Source organism: Lithobates pipiens, unplaced genomic scaffold (genome assembly GCF_037356315.1).
Source record: "Lithobates pipiens isolate NorthernLeopardFrog02 unplaced genomic scaffold, aLitPip1_a1.2 Scaffold_8, whole genome shotgun sequence".
In the NCBI taxonomy this organism is placed as follows: Eukaryota; Metazoa; Chordata; class Amphibia; order Anura; family Ranidae; genus Lithobates; species Lithobates pipiens.
In genome coordinates, this window is record NW_027507903.1 from 160964111 (window position 1) to 160983522 (window position 19412).

The 19412-nt window shown below is 47.1% G+C and overlaps 1 protein-coding gene across 1 annotated transcript in view; it reads right to left on the reverse strand.

Moving 5' to 3' along the window:
* GRM3 (glutamate metabotropic receptor 3) overlaps window positions 1-19412 on the reverse strand; it is a 402987-nt gene that overhangs the window by 142888 nt on the left and 240687 nt on the right. The gene's annotated exons all lie outside the window — the stretch shown is intronic.

Below are 19412 nucleotides of genomic sequence, written 5' to 3' on the forward strand. Positions count from 1 at the left end.
CGGACTTTGGTGTGATTGTGTGTGGCCATGTCTGTTCATTCAGAAAGTCAGTTGAAACTCCGCTGAAAAGTCCATTGGGACGACCTTTGGACCTAGTTTGCTGGGAAGTCCAGTCACGTGTACAAGGCATTAGAGGTTTAAACTGTTAAAAAGCTTCATAGAGATTTAATTTAGGTTTTGTGGAAAGGGATATTTATACATGTAGTTGCTAGCTATTTTGGCAACATTGGTCATCTTCCTCAAAGGGTATTTACTTTGATTCATGATAATGTCAAATACAATGAAAAAAAATAGATAACATTTTTCTTCAAAGTGCAATTTGTTACCACCACAAGCAGCTGACAGATTTACTAAACAAAGGCCCCTCTACCAAATTTTGCCCCCATTAAACTACTCGACAAGTACATAATTACACACTGAATATTATCTAGAAGATATAAGGGAGCCATGCACAGGTCTACGTGACAGTGGGAGGGGTTTCAGCACCCATCTACCCTGCCACTAGTATAAATGGGACAGCACTTCATGGCAGAAGAAATTACTACTACCACTACTACTTAATTACAATATTAACATTATGTCAACCCAACCAGAAGAACAGTTAGTTCTGTTATTTCTTCTTCTTCTGAATAAACACAATGCAGATATAAAATAAGGGCAGTATTGAATATGAGAGTCTGTGATATTTTGACCCACTGACCCATTGTACTAAAACAATATGAATAAATTATTTTTTCCAATAGAATAAAATATTTAAATCACTTCTGTATCTCATGCATATGCTCTGTTGCTCTGTGTATTTTCCCTCAGTAAAATATATCTAAATGATTTTTATTGCTATTAATGCTATTTATGTTGAATAAATATGCAGGATTGAACACATATTCAAAATGAACTCCCTAGACACTGCTTCACATCTAAATTTGATGGGCATGAGCTGCTTTATTTGCCATCAGGTTTGATATGTATCTGCAAAAGTATTCACTTTTATTCTGCAAAAAAATATACAAAAACTGTATATTCATAAAGCTCCTTTTACTCCTCTAAACAAGAAAACATTATTTAGCCTGGCCTCCACACAATATATTTTCTTTGACAATAAAACTCATTATCAAGCAAACAAAAGAAAGGGATATTAAACTAACAGTAACGTATCTGACTGGCTATTCTGGGCATATCAGTTGACTACATTTGCCCCTACATTTATTTGAATTCCTAGATCACTATTAACAGTTTTGCTGCATTAAAAGTTTGGGGCCCATCACGATTTCTGGTACCCAGTAACTGATCAGAATACTTGTTATATTTTCACACAAGCACTGCAGAAAGGATATTTGAAATCGGATTGGTTGCTATAGTCAATAAAAAATATATAACACAGTTTTCAAATGTAAGCTTCAAATATGTTCTAAAAATGATATATGTGGGTCTTTCTATGTTTAAATTATATATGGAAAACAAAATTCAGTAAAACTAATACGGTAAGTGTATAAACAGGAAAGCAAATATTAGAGTTCTTCAATCAAAACAGAGATTCAATTACTGTTAAGAAAATTGATAGCCAAATATTTCCATTTTTATAAAATCTGCTTGGTGGGTTTAATCATCAAGCACGTCCTTTAACCACTTGCTTACTGGGCACTTAAACCCCCCTCAGTCCCAGAGCAATTTTCAGCTTTCAGCGCTGATGCACTATGAATGACAATTGCGCGGGCATACAACACTGTACCCAAATGAAATTTTTATAATTTTTTTCCCACAAATAGAGCTTTCTTTTGGTGGTATTTAATTACAGCTCGGAGTTTTATTTTTTGCTAAACAAACAAAAAAAAATGCAAAAAAAAAATCATGTTTAAAAGTTTGTTATAAAATTTTGCAAACGGGTCATTTTTCTCCTTCATTGAAGTGCGCTGATGAGGCGGCACTGATAGGCTGCACTGGTGGCCACTGATGGGCTGCATTGGTGGGCACTGATAGGCTGCATTGGTGGGCACTGATAGGCTGCACTGGTGGGCACTGATAGGCATAGTTAAGGCGGCACAAATAGGCACAGATAAGGCAGCACCGATGGGCACAGATAAGGCGGCACTGATGGGCAAAGATGGGCACATAAGATGGCACGGATGGGTGGCACGGATGGGTGGCACGGATGGGTGGCATGGATGGGTGGCATGGATGGGCACTGATAGGTACCACTGATAGATTGGACTGATGGGCACTGATAGGTGGCACTGATAGGTGGCACTGATAGGTGGCTCTGATAGGTGGCACTGCTGGGCACTGATGTGCGGCACTGCTGGGCACTGGTAGATGACACTGATGGGCACGGATATGTGGCACGGGTGCAGCACCTTTGTTAAGGCAGATTGTGGGCACTGCTGGGTGGCACTGTGGGCACTGCTGGGTGGCACTGCTGGGTGGCACTGTGGGCACTGCTGGGTGGCACGGTGGGCACTGCTGGGTGGCACTATGGGCACTGCTGGGTGGCACTGACGGGGGCACTTACTTTTTTTATTGTTGCACTGGCAGGGGACAGGTGGGCACTGACAGGGTTGCAGGTGGGCACTAGCAGTGCTGGCCATGATTGGGACTGATGTCCCGATCACGGCCGCCGGTGATCGGCTTTTTGTTTTACTCCTCGCGCTGACAGCGCGAGGAGGAATAATAGCCGATTACCGGCTACGTTATATCACATGATCAGCTGTCATTGGCTGACAGCTGATCACGTGATAAGGGGTTGGGATCGACCCCTTGCACGGATCTGTGACGAGACTCGCCGATCACAGAGCGCGCCACGCGCGCCACGCGCGCCCCTCAGGGGGCGCGCAGGCCGCTCGTGCACCCGCTCGTGCTCCCGGAAAAGGAGATCCGCGCCGTAGCCGTCAATTGACTATAGCGCGGATCTCAAGTGGTTAAACAAACACATTGGTCACCCCTGCCAATCAAACTACTAACTTTTTTTTTCTACCACTTTTTTTATTCGTTGCTCCTTAAAATGTTACTAAACCCACAACAGTAAAATCAGTCTGTATATGCAGTAAAGCTTGTTTGTTATACTCACTGTGGAACCTAAGAGGTTAATCCTCTGCATTGTGTGAAAGGACTGCCTGATCCTGCATGCACAGACCCTCCCCTTCTTGCATTGCCCCTAAAACATGTCCAGTTAAGACAAAGTAAATGGAGTCAGGCTGCACATGCTCAGTTTGGTGTGTATTGCTAGAGAATAGTTGTATTTTCTTGGGAGAGTGCATGTGATCAGCACAGGGCCAATCAGCACTATCCAGACAGAGGGTCAGGGGTCCTGTATTCCGATAGGACTGCCAGTGCTATCCTACAAGTGTTAACCAGGCACGGATAAAAGTTACAAAAGAAAAAAACTGCGCTATTAGCTAAACTCATCCAGTGAGCAGCAGCTCAAATCATTATACAATGACACAAAACAACCAACAACTATAAGGAGCTGCGCTAGCAGCTCCTTATAGTTGTTGACTGATAAAAGTTACAAGACTGCTACATTGCTGATTAAAAAAAGGTATTTAGCAGTTTATATTTACTAAAATAATTGCATTTCCATGTGCTGTGTACTGTGGGAGACCAGATATACTGAATGCAAGGTCCTGGGTTTAGTAACACTTTAAGTGAACTCGTAAATAAGATCTTTAGTCCACTCTTAGGAAGAGATTAGCTCTACTTAGTCCACATATGGACTGCCTACTTCATGACATGCTAACCTCTGGTGGAAATTATCTATTTATTCTTCTGTAGGTGATATAATTTGCTGTCCCCCAACCCCCCACCCAGAACTCAGAGAGCAAGGGGAAAGGAATCTGCATATGGAAATTTAGTGTGCTCTAGTAAGCTCATAAAAAGGGACAAGGGGCTTCTATACTAGTTGACTTCATGATCTGAGAGAATACGAATAATGGATTAGAGGACTGGATTTGGCAGATCACCAGTGTAATGGATTTTGTCTGATCCACACATCTCTAGTGAAAACCAATTTATCGTCACTTTCATTTGCTTTTTGTTTTGAAAAGAAGAAAAAAAATATGCTCCATAAATGCTCCATAAATCTTTAATAATGTAGCAGGAAAAATAGCTTGTCTCACATAACATCCTGCTTATGTGGGTTTCAGATTATATTATACACAATGCAACGTGATTGAACAGTAAGCCCTTTGTCATCCACATCTCTTGATTGGAATTTGCACTTACAGGCTTTGCTGTAGTTGCCAATCAGACGAGGGGAAATCAAGTGAACATGGACTAATCTTATGTAGATTTATTGAAGAGTTTTAGCCTTACTCAAGTTTTCCTTTATTATAGTGCTGCTGTAGCCAAGCACGTAAAAAATGCACAGTTTCAATACATATGTACATTTTCTGTCAAAGGACATGTAATACTGTAAGCCAGCCTAACCATTTGCACAAACAAAGCTCCCTACATGAAGCTTGTGAAACACAACCCCTAAGGAGCCGCAAGTATAAAGGGAACCCCCACCCTGCACAGCCAGGCACACTGCATCTTCACAGCACACCTGAGTCATAAGAACAGTCCAGTGCTTTGTTTTACGTTTTATTGAGGGGAATAAACTTGGATAGGGATAGGGATATTATGGGATTCCCACTTGATCAAAGCAGTAGTACTCTTCAGGGACACAACTATATACAGTCCGTATATACTCTTCTCCTCTGCCTTCTTCTTGTGTAGCAAAGTCCTAGTGCCCAACTGTCCTCCTGTGGCTATTGATCCTAGATCCACCTATTCTGGCACTGCCAGCCCATCTGCTTGAAGATGCCCTCTTGGCTACTTCTCCACAGTCCTCCCAGACTGACTCTGCATCTATCCTAGTCTGCTCTTTCCAAGTCCTCTCAGGCATGCCTCTCAGTTCTTTCTGACTGTAACACTCACCAACCCACCTGACTGTCTTCCCCCCTGGAAATTTTCCCTGCAGTATTCTCCTGCTGTGCTCCTCCTGCTCCTTTGCTTCTGGTCAGGATACCCCTGTGTGTCATGAAGAGGGTTCCTTCCCCACCTGAGCCCAGGCCCAAGGTCACACCCCCAGATTAAAGGGATACCCTCAAGGGCCACGGGTAGTCCATTGCCCCTGATGGGCTGACCAATGGTATTTGATACCCCCTGCCAGCCCATCTGTTGGGGATCAAGACAGCTCCTGCTCACCTCCACTCCCATTTTTCTGAAGGTTACCAGTAAGTTCCAGAAGTAGGGGAGATGTCAGAAATGCTGCCCGTAAGTCATGCAGCCCTCCCTGAGTCACTTTACCGACCCAGATAAAACAACACAGACTTGGCTGCCAGCCAAGCCTGAGTCATTTTCCTACACTAACACAAACCTATTCTAGTAAACTAGAGGGTGCTGCACTTGTATTTTTAAGATAGCTCATTGGACAACCCATCAGCATCAATCATCACCAATGTCCTATTGACAGTAACGTGAATCACCAAGCAGTAAAGTTGAACCAGAAAGTGGTAGAGTTGAACTAAGATGTAGATGAGTAATGGTCCAGTCTCTGCAGTATGATTGTCTGTACAATATTACAAATCTTTTTTGGCAGTTAAAACAACAAACATATATGTATATCAGCTCTGTTGCCTACAGCACCACTTTTAAAGAATACATTTTCTACCAACACAGAGGTATTATTCATAAGGAAACTTTAATTACAATAGTAGCATGAATATTTTTGGTGCTAGAGGCTTGTGCTGTTTTTCCCTCATAGGAGCCGATTTTGTTTGTGTGACTTTTTCATTTTAGAATGTGAAGTTCTTATTATAGCCTGCAACATTAACTTAAATGGTTCTTATATGAAAATACAGTTTATTTTAATGGTAAGATTTGTTAGAAAGTCCTAGGCATAGGGAGGCTATGAGGAGAGTGGCATTTTTCTATGCACTATTGAAATACGTGCTAATGCATGGCTCTCTGTGCATTGCATTTTGGTGCCATTATTCTGAATAACACATAACATAAGTACCCATATACAATGCCCAATATCACATGCATTTTAGCAAACCACAACACACAGATGCTGCCTTAAAGCAATGCATATAATAATGCTCATTAATAGTGATGGCCGAACGGTTCGCCCGGCGGTCGTTTCGCGGCGAATTTCCGACTTTCGCCGTCCGCGGGTTCGAACGCCTTTTTCCGTCGTTCGCCCCGGCGGACTTACGTGTTTAATGTATACAAGAACTTTAACCTTTCGTGACACGTTTATCATGTGTTACAGGACAACCAATTGAGACATGACAGCTCATGGACACTTGGACATTCCCCCTAACCTATAAATACACCCGATCCGGTGGCCATTTTACATTCTTTCTTCTGTCACTGTAGGGAAAGGATCCTGTGTGGAGTAGGGACAGAGAAAACGCTAGCTATTTGGTACACAAAAGTTCTTTTCAGGACTGGTATAGGTGTTAGGTCAGCAGCCTGAGTTTCTTTTGTCAGTTTAGATAAAGGGACAGAGCGCTGTATGCTGCTATTTTAGGGACAGCTCAGCCAGATTAGTCTTTCTTCATCATCATCATCATCATCATCATTAGCTGTTACTATCAGGTCCACAAAAGAGCTGTTCCAGCTAATCGTTCCAGCCTACTCTTTTTTGCCAATTTGTATAGGGACAGGCAGGAAGCAGTGTGTCAGGCAGTGAGGGTAATTTTAAAGACTTGCTGTTACTATTAGTTCCACAAAGGTTCTTTTCAGGACTGGTATCAGTGGTACGGTAATAGGCTTGTACACGTATAATATTCTTTCTTCCAAATATAGAAAGAATATTATACTTGACTGCTGCCCTTCTGCTGCAGTCTGCTAATCATTCACAACTCACTTGTTCCACAAAAGTTCTTATAAGGACTGGTAACTTGGTCTGTCTAGGGTGCTACGGTACATAGGCTTGGGTGCGGTACAGTCTGCTGTTCTGTAAGGACCGCTATCGGTCCACAATAGATAGGGTTGCCGTGCACTACTGCTGACCGCTGCCCTATACTGCAGCAGTCCTTCAGCGGTATAGGGACTGACGCACAGTCTGCTAAACACTAACACACAACCTGCTTGGTCCACAAAAGTTCTTATAAGGACTGGTAACTTGGTATAGGGTGCTACGGTACATAGGCCTGAGTGCGTTACAGTCTGCTGTTCTGTAAGGACCGCTATCGGTCCACAATACATAGGGTTGCCGTGCACTACTGCTGACCGCTGCCCTATACTGCAGCAGTCCTTCATTGGTATAGGGACTGACGTACAGTCTGCTAATCACTAACACACAACCTGCTTGGTCCACAAAAGTTCTTATAAGGACTGGTAACTTGGTATAGGGTGCTACGGTACATAGGCCTGAGTGCGTTACAGTCTGCTGTTCTGTAAGGACCGCTATCGGTCCACAATACATAGGGTTGCCGTGCACTACTGCTGACCGCTGCCCTATACTGCAGCAGTCCTTCAGCGGTATAGGGACTGACGCACAGTCTGCTAAACACTAACACACAACCTGCTTGGTCCACAAAAGTTCTTATAAGGACTGGTAACTTGGTATAGGGTGCTACGGTACATAGGCCTGAGTGCAGTACAGTCTGCTGTTCTGTAAGGACCGCTATCGGTCCACAATACATAGGGTTGCCGTGCACTACTGCTGACCGCTGCCCTATACTGCAGCAGTCCTTCATTGGTATAGGGACTGACGTACAGTCTGCTAATCACTAACACACAACCTGCTTGGTCCACAAAAGTTCTTATAAGGACTGGTAACTTGGTATAGGGTGCTACGGTACATAGGCCTGAGTGCGTTACAGTCTGCTGTTCTGTAAGGACCGCTATCGGTCCACAATACATAGGGTTGCCGTGCACTACTGCTGACCGCTGCCCTATACTGCAGCAGTCCTTCATTGGTATAGGGACTGACGTACAGTCTGCTAATCACTAACACACAACCTGCTTGGTCCACAAAAGTTCTTATAAGGACTGGTAACTTGGTATAGGGTGCTACGGTACATAGGCCTGAGTGCGTTACAGTCTGCTGTTCTGTAAGGACCGCTATCGGTCCACAATACATAGGGTTGCCGTGCACTACTGCTGACCGCTGCCCTATACTGCAGCAGTCCTTCATTGGTATAGGGACTGACGTACAGTCTGCTAATCACTAACACACAACCTGCTTGGTCCACAAAAGTTCTTATAAGGACTGGTAACTTGGTATAGGGTGCTACGGTACATAGGCCTGAGTGCGTTACAGTCTGCTGTTCTGTAAGGACCGCTATCGGTCCACAATACATAGGGTTGCCGTGCACTACTGCTGACCGCTGCCCTATACTGCAGCAGTCCTTCATTGGTATAGGGACTGACGTACAGTCTGCTAATCACTAACACACAACCTGCTTGGTCCACAAAAGTTCTTATAAGGACTGGTAACTTGGTATAGGGTGCTACGGTACATAGGCCTGAGTGCGTTACAGTCTGCTGTTCTGTAAGGACCGCTATCGGTCCACAATACATAGGGTTGCCGTGCACTACTGCTGACCGCTGCCCTATACTGCAGCAGTCCTTCATTGGTATAGGGACTGACGTACAGTCTGCTAATCACTAACACACAACCTGCTTGGTCCACAAAAGTTCTTATAAGGACTGGTAACTTGGTATAGGGTGCTACGGTACATAGGCCTGAGTGCGTTACAGTCTGCTGTTCTGTAAGGACCGCTATCGGTCCACAATACATAGGGTTGCCGTGCACTACTGCTGACCGCTGCCCTATACTGCAGCAGTCCTTCAGCGGTATAGGGACTGACGCACAGTCTGCTAAACACTAACACACAACCTGCTTGGTCCACAAAAGTTCTTATAAGGACTGGTAACTTGGTATAGGGTGCTACGGTACATAGGCCTGAGTGCAGTACAGTCTGCTGTTCTGTAAGGACCGCTATCGGTCCACAATACATAGGGTTGCCGTGCACTACTGCTGACCGCTGCCCTATACTGCAGCAGTCCTTCATTGGTATAGGGACTGACGTACAGTCTGCTAATCACTAACACACAACCTGCTTGGTCCACAAAAGTTCTTATAAGGACTGGTAACTTGGTATAGGGTGCTACGGTACATAGGCCTGAGTGCGTTACAGTCTGCTGTTCTGTAAGGACCGCTATCGGTCCACAATACATAGGGTTGCCGTGCACTACTGCTGACCGCTGCCCTATACTGCAGCAGTCCTTCATTGGTATAGGGACTGACGTACAGTCTGCTAATCACTAACACACAACCTGCTTGGTCCACAAAAGTTCTTATAAGGACTGGTAACTTGGTATAGGGTGCTACGGTACATAGGCCTGAGTGCGTTACAGTCTGCTGTTCTGTAAGGACCGCTATCGGTCCACAATACATAGGGTTGCCGTGCACTACTGCTGACCGCTGCCCTATACTGCAGCAGTCCTTCAGCGGTATAGGGACTGACGCACAGTCTGCTAAACACTAACACACAACCTGCTTGGTCCACAAAAGTTCTTATAAGGACTGGTAACTTGGTATAGGGTGCTACGGTACATAGGCCTGAGTGCAGTACAGTCTGCTGTTCTGTAAGGACCGCTATCGGTCCACAATACATAGGGTTGCCGTGCACTACTGCTGACCGCTGCCCTATACTGCAGCAGTCCTTCATTGGTATAGGGACTGACGTACAGTCTGCTAATCACTAACACACAACCTGCTTGGTCCACAAAAGTTCTTATAAGGACTGGTAACTTGGTATAGGGTGCTACGGTACATAGGCCTGAGTGCGTTACAGTCTGCTGTTCTGTAAGGACCGCTATCGGTCCACAATACATAGGGTTGCCGTGCACTACTGCTGACCGCTGCCCTATACTGCAGCAGTCCTTCATTGGTATAGGGACTGACGTACAGTCTGCTAATCACTAACACACAACCTGCTTGGTCCACAAAAGTTCTTATAAGGACTGGTAACTTGGTATAGGGTGCTACGGTACATAGGCCTGAGTGCGTTACAGTCTGCTGTTCTGTAAGGACCGCTATCGGTCCACAATACATAGGGTTGCCGTGCACTACTGCTGACCGCTGCCCTATACTGCAGCAGTCCTTCATTGGTATAGGGACTGACGTACAGTCTGCTAATCACTAACACACAACCTGCTTGGTCCACAAAAGTTTTTATAAGGACTGGTAACTTGGTATAGGGTGCTACGGTACATAGGCCTGAGTGCAGTACAGTCTGCTGTTCTGTAAGGACCGCTATCGGTCCACAATACATAGGGTTGACGTGCACTACTGCTGACCGCTGCCCTATACTGCAGCAGTCCTTCATTGGTATAGGGACTGACGTACAGTCTGCTAATCACTAACACACAACCTGCTTGGTCCACAAAAGTTCTTATAAGGACTGGTAACTTGGTATAGGGTGCTACGGTACATAGGCCTGAGTGCAGTACAGTCTGCTGTTCTGTAAGGACCGCTATCGGTCCACAATACATAGGGTTGCCGTGCACTACTGCTGACCGCTGCCCTATACTGCAGCAGTCCTTCATTGGTATAGGGACTGACGTACAGTCTGCTAATCACTAACACACAACCTGCTTGGTCCACAAAAGTTTTTATAAGGACTGGTAACTTGGTATAGGGTGCTACGGTACATAGGCCTGAGTGCAGTACAGTCTGCTGTTCTGTAAGGACCGCTATCGGTCCACAATACATAGGGTTGCCGTGCACTACTGCTGACCGCTGCCCTATACTGCAGCAGTCCTTCATTGGTATAGGGACTGACGTACAGTCTGCTAATCACTAACACACAACCTGCTTGGTCCACAAAAGTTCTTATAAGGACTGGTAACTTGGTATAGGGTGCTACGGTACATAGGCCTGAGTGCGTTACAGTCTGCTGTTCTGTAAGGACCGCTATCGGTCCACAATACATAGGGTTGCCGTGCACTACTGCTGACCGCTGCCCTATACTGCAGCAGTCCTTCATTGGTATAGGGACTGACGTACAGTCTGCTAATCACTAACACACAACCTGCTTGGTCCACAAAAGTTTTTATAAGGACTGGTAACTTGGTATAGGGTGCTACGGTACATAGGCCTGAGTGCAGTACAGTCTGCTGTTCTGTAAGGACCGCTATCGGTCCACAATACATAGGGTTGCCGTGCACTACTGCTGACCGCTGCCCTATACTGCAGCAGTCCTTCATTGGTATAGGGACTGACGTACAGTCTGCTAATCACTAACACACAACCTGCTTGGTCCACAAAAGTTCTTATAAGGACTGGTAACTTGGTATAGGGTGCTACGGTACATAGGCCTGAGTGCAGTACAGTCTGCTGTTCTGTAAGGACCGCTATCGGTCCACAATACATAGGGTTGACGTGCACTACTGCTGACCGCTGCCCTATACTGCAGCAGTCCTTCAGCGGTATAGGGACTAAGAGTTTTGTCACAGGGTGATTTAAAAAATGACAGGCAGAGGAAGAGGCAGGCCCTTCCGCAGGGGTGGTAGGGGTAGGGCAGGAGCAACAGCCTTGAGCCAAAGTGGGAAGTTGCAGAAGGTGCGTTCAATTACTTTAAAGGACGCACCAGACTTGGTTGAGTGGCTCACTCAGCCTTATTCTTCTGCACCCTCCTCATCCTCTCGATCTGCACCCTCTTCTTCACTCTCTGCTATGTGCACCCCCAAAGACACTACCACCAACAACACGACCACCACCACCACCACCACATACCTTCCGCTTGAGTCACTGGAATTATTTTCCGATCCATATCAAGAGGACATTTCTGATGCGCAGCCACTCTTGGTATTGGATCAGGAAGAGGAGGTAGCAACAAGCGCTACTCAGCAGTCTGACGCCAGTACCCAGATCAGCCCAAGGAGGAGGTTGGTCCCCGGTGTTGCTGCCTACTCTACTTATAGCGGTGGGGAAGGTGACGTTGATGATGACGTGTCTAGTGATGTCACGTGGGTGCCCACAAGAGAGGAAGAGGAGGGGAGTTCAGAGGGAGATATGGACCAGCAGATAGGGAGGAGAAGCAGCAATGACTTACATTGCACAGCAGGGACAAAGCAGACTGCAAATGTATCAGGAGCGAGTCATCGACCATGTACGGTCACATCTGGCGCTCCCAGGACACCGGCACATGGCTCCGCAGTGTGGGCTTTTTTTAACGTGTCCGCTGCTGACAATAGCGTTGCCATCTGCAATCTTTGCAGTCAACGCGTTAGTCGCGGTAAGCCCAATACTCACCTAGGGACGACCGCCTTAAGAAGGCACATGAGCAGCCATCACCGAGCCCAGTGGGAGCAACGGAACACACAAAGCCACACTGCAGGCTCTCACCGTCCAGCCTCGTCTTCTACTTCTCCTTCTCCTCTCTCCTCACAATTGTCCTCCACTCCACCTTCCATCACGCCAAGCTCACATTTTTCTGCAAAAAGGCAGGCTTCCGTGGGCCTAATGTTTGAGCGTAAAAAAATGATGACGCCGGATAACCCTCTTGCCCAACGGTTGGCGGCTGGCTTGTCAGAACTCATAGCCCGCCAACTACTGCCATATAAACTGGTGGACTCGGAGGCCTTTCGCAAATTTGTGGCCATTGGAACACCACAATGGAAGGTCCCAGGAAGGAAGTATTTCTCAGAGAAGGGCATCCCAGAGCTATATGGCCATGTTCAGCGGCAAGTGAATGTATCTCTGGCACACAGTGTCGGTGCCAAGATACATCTGACCACAGACACGTGGTCTAGCAAACACGGGCAGGGAAGGTATATCAGTTTTACTGCCCACTGGGTGAACCTTCTGACGGCCGTCAAGCATGTAACCCGTGGCACCCGTGTAGATTTGGTTTTACCGCCACGGATTGCATGCAGGCCTGACTCTTCTTCTCCTCCTCCTACTCCATCCTCCTCCCTCTCCTCCTCAGCTGCCTCCTCCTTTTCCGCTGCTAGCGTCTCTTCCACTGCACCGCCCAAGCTCCCCAGAACCTATTCCACATGCCAGGTGAGACGTTGCCATGCCGTGCTGCGTCTGTTGTGCCTGGAAGCAAAGAGCCACACTGGCCCGGCACTCCTTTCAGCTTTGCGTTCACAGGCAGATGAGTGGCTAACACCGCTCAATTTGACAGTTGGTAAAGTGGTGTGTGACAACGGTGCCAATCTGCTTAGCGCATTGAAACAGGGCAAAATCACGCACGTGCCGTGCATGGCACACGTCTTAAACTTGGTCGTGCAGCGATTCCTTGTCAAATACCCTGGGGTCCAGGACATCTTGCGGCAGGCAAGGAAAATCTCGGCCCATTTCAGAAGATCTTACACGGCCATGGCTCGCCTTGCTGACATTCAGCGGCGACACCATCTGCCGGTCAGACGTCTTATTTGCGATTGCCCGACGCGATGGAACTCAACCTTCTATATGCTTGATAGGCTGCTCCAGCAGAAACGTGCAGTTAACGTCTACCTGTATGAACTCTGCGAAAGAAACGGTTCTGGGGAGCTGGGTTTTTTTTCACCGCGCCAGTGGCTGCTCATGCGCGACACATGCAGACTTCTGCGGCCATTTGAGGAGATCACCAAACTGGTCAGTCGCAGCCATGGCGCCATCAGTGACATGGTACCTTATGCCTTCTTTCTGGAGCGTGCATTGCGTCGTGTCATTGATCAGGCTGTGGAGGAGCAGGAGCGGGAAGATGAGGAAGTCGCAATGCTGGATGAATTCCCAGGGGGGGCTACTCTATCTGAGACAAGTCAACAACAGGAGTCTGATGAGGAGTCAGAGGAGGATGGTGCCGGGGCGGATGAGCAGGAGCAAGAAGAGCATGCTTTAAACCTTTCTGGGATCCCTGTTGTGCGAGGATGGGGAGAGGAGAATGAAGAGGACGACATTATCCTGGATGATGAGCAGGAGCCAGGCCACCACACCGCTTCCACTTTAGTGCAAATGGGGGCCTTCATGCTCCAGTGTTTTAATAGGGACCCCCGTATAAAAAGCATGAGGGTCAAGGACCAGTACTGGGTGGCAACGTACTTAGACCCCCGGTACAAACACAAAATGGCGGAAATGTTACCGCCGTCGCAGAGGGCTGTCAGAATGCAGCACTTCCAGGCCTTGCTTCGAGAAATGCTGCATTCTGCTTTTGCGTGCGCTGGCAGAGGAGCAATTCCCACTCCCAGAGAAGGATTTGCGGGTACCAATCCAACAGCGCCTGCAAGAAGAGGCCGGTTTGAAGATGTGTTGGTGACTTCGGATATGAGGTCATTCTTTCAGCCGACCCATCGACAGGTGTCATCCGGATCCAGCATCAGGGAACGCCTAGACCGTCAGGTGTCCGACTACATTGGGTTAACGGCCGATGTGGACGCTCTGAGGAGTGATGAACCCCTAGACTACTGGGTGGGCAGGCTTGACCTCTGGCCAGAGCTTGCCCAATTTGCAATCGAACTGTTGGCTTGCCCCTCATCCAGTGTCCTGTCCGAAAGGACGTTCAGCGCAGCAGGGGGGATTGTGACCGATAAGCGTACTCGCCTAGCTCACCACAGTGTTAACTACCTCACATTTCTAAAAATGAATGAGGCATGGATCTCGGAGGAATTCAACACATGTGATCAGTAGACCATGTATATGTCTATAAACAATTTTTGGAATCAAGCACACAGACCTTCTTAATTCATTTGGCTCACTTCCCTGACCCAAAAAAGCACACCGTACTATATGCCCCTACCCTCCTCTTTGAAGAGGTTGAGCGGTGTCATATTTCTACTGGGGCTGCTTATTATGAGGGGTTCCCACCATCCCTGTGCTGTGCTGACTTCCTCCTGGGTGTTCTTATTATGAGGGGCTCCCACCATCCCTGTGCTGTGCTGACTTCCTCCTGGGGGTTCTTATTATGAGGGGATCACACCATCCCTGTGCTGTGCTGACTTCCTCCTGGGGGTTCTTATTATGAGGGGATCACACCATCCCTGTGCTGTGCTGACTTCCTCCTGGGGGTTCTTATTATGAGGGGATCACACCATCCCTGTGCTGTGCTGACTTCCTCCTGGGGCTGCTTACGGTGCTGCTGTCAGCGCTGTATGTCACGGAGCTGCTGTCAGCGCTGTATGTCACGGAGCTGCTGTCAGCGCTGTATGTCACGGAGCTGCTGTCAGCGCTGTATGTCACGGAGCTGCTGTCAGCGCTGTATGTCACGGAGCTGCTGTCAGCGCTGTATGTCACGGAGCTGCTGTCAGCGCTGTATGTCACGGAGCTGCTGTCAGCGCTGTATGTCACGGTGCTGCTGTCAGCGCTGTATGTCACGGAGCTGCTGTCAGCGCTGTATGTCACGGAGCTGCTGTCAGTGCTGTATGTCACGGAGCTGCTGTCAGCGCTGTATGTCACGGAGCTGCTGTCAGCGCTGTATGTCACGGAGCTGCTGTCAGCGCTGTATGTCACGGTGCTGCTGTCAGCGCTGTATGTCACGGAGCTGCTGTCAGCGCTGTATGTCACGGAGCTGCTGTCAGTGCTGTATGTCACGGAGCTGCTGTCAGCGCTGTATGTCACGGAGCTGCTGTCAGCGCTGTATGTCACGGAGCTGCTGTCAGCGCTGTATGTCACGGTGCTGCTGTCAGCGCTGTATGTCACGGAGCTGCTGTCAGCGCTGTATGTCACGGAGCTGCTGTCAGCGCTGTATGTCACGGTGCTGCTGTCAGCGCTGTATGTCACGGAGCTGCTGTCAGCGCTGTATGTCACGGAGCTGCTGTCAGCGCTGTATGTCACGGAGCTGCTGTCAGCGCTGTATGTCACGGAGCTGCTGTCAGCGCTGTATGTCACGGAGCTGCTGTCAGCGCTGTATGTCACGGTGCTGATGTCAGTGCTCTGTATTACGGTGCTGCTGTCAGTGCTCTGTATCTCCAGCACCCTCTTGTTTGCCTACCCTGGTCCCTGACCTTCCCTCTCCTCCATTGCCTTCATTAGCTCCATAGTCCTGAATTGTCAGAACAATTTCCCAAATAAAAAAAAAATGCTTGTAGTTATCGATCCCAAATTCACCTCATACATGTATTATGCTATTGTCCAGGTGGTGGGACTACGTGCTACCCCCTAATAATTACCCCGTGGCCGCAAATTCGACCTAAAGGTTTGCGAAATTCGCCTCCCATTGAAGTCAATGGAGCCCGCGGCGAACGGTCGTTTTCGCGAACGTTTGTGCCCGTTCGCGTTTCGCGTTCGCGAAACGTCCCGTCGGAAGTTCGTCCATCACTACTCATTAACATGTGAGTGTTAAAGTACAGGAAAAGTGCATTGGTGATGTAACAGGTGAACTTGAATTTACTCATAGAAACCAAAATAAATTCAGTTAACTATAATTGTACCAATTGAGAAATCATTAAAAGGGTTAAATTCCCATACAGTCATATTTGCAGTTCTCATTAAAGTTTAATTTAAGATTTCATTTTGCTGTGAATAGTTCACTTAAACCAACCTGGTCCAAGCAAACTATTTAAAATAGAGATCAATGTGGCTGCTGTGTGTGCTGTAATGGCTGTAGCATTATCTATATACAGTAAGTACCTCTGTGTTCCGACAGCAGTACAGGCAACTTTCCATCTGATGCCAAATTAAAGTGTATTAGTATTAAGTATTAAACCCAAAATCAAAAATAGCTTGGATTTAGTGGCTGCGTTAATTTTGTTTTTTATTCTTTTTCCTTAAATTTTCACTTGGTGAACGATCAAGTTAAAGCGGTTGTAAATTGTGGATGTTTAAAAAAAACAAAACACAGATGAGGCAATTGCATAATGTTCTAGTACGCATTGCATGCTAGCCAGATTTGCTGGTTGGAAGCTGAAGAGTGGGAACTTTTTTTTTTTTTTTTGGTGGCCCGTACGGGGGCCAAACAAGAGTGGGAACTTTGAGGGGAGAGTAAAAAACAGTTTTGTATTTGACTGCAGGTGATTGCTGTGTTTGCATTTTTAGGTTCTTGTTGGGGTCTTTCCTTGCTGCTTTTTAAAGCGGAGGTCCACCCTAAAGTGGACCTTCCGCTCATTGGAATCCTCCCCCCCTCCGGCGCCACAATTGGCACTTTTCAGGGGGGGGGTGCAGGTACCTGTACAGTACAGGTATCTGCACCCACTTTCGGCGTAGATTCTGCAGAAGGTACGCCCCTTTCTGCAGAATCTACGCCCCTTTCCGAAAGTCCCCCGCTGCCTGCTAGGAAACACACGGAATCCCAGAGACAGCGGGGACCATCCTTATTGCGCAGCGCGACTCGGGCATGCGCAGTAGGGAACCGGGAAATGAAGCCGAAAGGCTCCACTTCCTGATTCCCATACCCAAGATGGCGGCGGCAGCACCCGAGAGACGATCGAGAGATCGGCTTCGGGTGCCGACATCACGGGCACGCTGGGCGGGTAAGTGTCACTATTTTAAAAGTCAGCAGCTGCAGTATTTGTAGCTGCTGGCTTTAAAAAAAAAAAACTGCAGACTCCCGGCAGACTCCCGCTTTAACACCCTTTCTGTCACTACAGCCTTTTTTTGCTTTCCTTCCTTCAGACTACTAATTAAGGGGAGTGGTTAAATGGTCAGAGGTGCTTGAGGCACTACATAACTTTTTGTAGAACTAATTTCTGAGCCTGCTTATCCTTGAGCTTTTTGCTTGCTGGAACTCTGACCAAGTGGAACCAGACTAGGTGGTGAGTTAAAAATCAGAGTTTATTCGCTAGCCGACCAGCTTGGCACGGCTGCGCAAATTGCCATAGGTGTACATTGGCTCCTTAAGATGCTATTGCAGGCACGCGCGTACCGCCAGAGGCACATGCATGCACATGCATGCACCGGCAGCATGTCGCTGGAGCTGATGCGTGTGCTCGGCAATGTCCGGCAGGCACCTGTGATTGCTTGTGACAGAACGAGAATGGGGATGTATGTGTGTAAACACACACATCTCAGTTCTGTCATGGGAAAGGAGACAGATCCTTGTTCCTACTAAGTAGGAACAGTATGGCCATCCCTCCTGCTGATAAGGAGAGGGGTGGAATTACAGTCGCATTTGTTTGCGTTTTTTGATGCCATTTTTTTCCCCTTTCTGTTTTGTGTTAGCCCTTTCAGTTTGGATCCTCAGGATAAAGACCTTGCCAGGCCACAACGCCATGTTGGGATCTAATCCAAAGGTTACTTCAGTGTTTCACCAGAACCAAGAAATTGTCTTGCCTACTTTTAGGACTTCAGATTCTAATGATGTTCATCCTCTGGATTTTGGAGAAGCCTTGAAGGAATATCGTCTTATCACTTCCCCCTTCAGACGCTCGGAGCACCTCTTTATCTTACCTTCAGGTAGCAACAAGGGGAAGAAAGCTTCAACTAGGACGCTGGCCACCTGGATTGTAAGAACTATACAACGGGCATATAGGGCGAAGGGCTTGGCTCCTCCAGAGGCAGTGATGGCTCACTCTACCAGGGGAATGGCAGCCTCATGGGCAGCGGCTCGGCATGTGGCTCCTGACACAATCTGCAAGGCAGCCTCCTGGTCTTCTATTAATACGTTCATGTCACATTACTGTATTGAGCCTGCTTCTCTATCCTCTGTATATTTTGGTCTAAAGATTTTATCGGTTGATAAATCAAATGAAATGTTTTCTGTTTAAGCATACCCACCCATGTGGTCGGCTAGTTATTTCCCACATGTAGGCTGCCTTGGAGTCTGTCAGGGAAAAAGGAAAATTTATTGTCAAATACTTACCGTAATTTTCCTTTCCTGATGGACTCTATGGCAGACGGAGTTCCCACCCATGAGTCGTGTGGAGTGGTGAGTGCTCTTTTATTTGAATGGGGTCCTATAGCATTGGAGTGGAGGCGGGGTCAACCCACACGTAGGCTGCCATGGAGTCCATCAGGAAAGGAAAATTACGGTAAGCATTTGACAATAAACTTTCCTTTTTTTCACTTCCAGTGGTAGCGCAGGAGTATTCCTCTACTAGTCTTGCCTTGTATCTTTATAATTGAATACATGGATCTCCCTGATTAGTGAAGGGGGAGAGACATGTAGATGATGCCATGATTTCTACCTTGGCCAATCAGAAGAAGCCTTTTATTTATCAGTAAAAATACAAAGCTTCTTCTGAATGGTGGAAAAGCCTGACTATCTTTAATTTTGTCAGTGGGGGTGGGGGTGTTAGTGGTTGAGTCATCCACATTGTTGCCAGAGCACTGCATTGTTTACTGTAGCTAATGTTACTACAGTCTAATAAGCACACACAGTCTATAATGGAATTAGTTCATTTGGACCAGCTTGCCCCAGACTATTTAACATGAAAATGAACCTTGAATTCTATTCTAACCTGTTGGAAAGATTCAAAGGAGGATATTCAGAAGATCTTACTGAGTATGGCACATGGTATAAAAGCATGTAGCTGCCTGCATTGTATTACATCTG